A 1,425-nucleotide genomic window follows, 5' to 3' on the forward strand; every position below is an offset into this window, starting at 1 on the left:
ATTTAGTATATATTCTACGTACTACAACTAATTAATAACAAATTAATTAACACACACACATATATATATACTTAATAATTACAGAACAATATTATACATATATATATATATCTACATCATCACAAAATACATCATTGTGGTATATACCATCAACACAATATTATAAATTAATTAACATATATATATATATATATCTACTACTTATAAACAACTTCATATATATTATATCAAATCATCAACCAAATCGATCAACATATATGTATATATATACATCCAACATATTCAAAATCAATTAACTCGATCATAACAATATTATATATCAACATCATCACAAAATCATCATGAACTCATATATATCATCAACAACTTCATACCATATCAACACAATAATATTATAAATTAATTAACATGTATATATCTACTATTTATTAACAACAAATTAATTCATATATATTATCAATTCAAATCATCAACCAAATCGATCAACACACATATATATATACATCCAACATACTCAAAATTAATCAACTCAATCACAATCAAAATCAATAAACTCAATCACACTTAAAATCGATCAACTCAAATAAAACTCAATTAATCAACATTTATATACATATACGTACCTATATATGGCTCCACAAACTAATTATGGACAGATTTCGACAACACCCAAACTTTTTCGATCTCCCGTTTTTTTTCCCAAATGAGCTACTGCTGTCCAGATCCGCAAATATAAAGCACTTTAGCCGACGACATATTAATTTCGTCGGCTAAAATTTTAAATATTTCGTCAGCCATAGTTTGTGAACTTTAGCCAACGAAATAAATTCTTTAGCCGACGAAAATTTTTTTTCGTCGGCTAAAGTTTACTATAGCCGACGAAAATTTAACTTAGCCGACGAAAAAATGCTTCGTCGGCCTGGTTTTTTTTTTTCGTCGGCTAAAGCCTTTCTTCTGGTAGTGTCCTAACAGATATGCATTCGCTTTCCTAAAACATCTCAAAGATATTTTAGTATATCTTATCATAACTAAAACTCAATCTTTTTTCACAATCGATTAGTACTATGATATGCATGAAATGCGTTTACCTTAAGTGATCAAGATCAGTTTTTACCGAAGTGAAATCACCACTTTTTCCCCTTAAATCTTGCTTCTCCTTGTTCAACCAGGAGACCTCTTTATTCAGAGTTTCCACAGACTCTTCTTCTTTTCATAGATTGAATATGGATGCCATATACCTACATATTAAAATGTTGCAACAATCTATACATAAGCATTAGGGTTTAGACATTTCATATATAATTGTTAAGCTCAAGGGCGGACCTCAATGGGAGCACACCCAACGGCCGCTGGGTGGAAAAAAAAAAAGGGACAGTTCATTTTTATTTTTCTACTGGGCACAAAAACTGAAACCCAAGTACCCAA

This window comes from Fragaria vesca, linkage group LG7 (genome assembly GCF_000184155.1).
Source record: "Fragaria vesca subsp. vesca linkage group LG7, FraVesHawaii_1.0, whole genome shotgun sequence".
Taxonomy (NCBI): domain Eukaryota; kingdom Viridiplantae; phylum Streptophyta; class Magnoliopsida; order Rosales; family Rosaceae; genus Fragaria; species Fragaria vesca.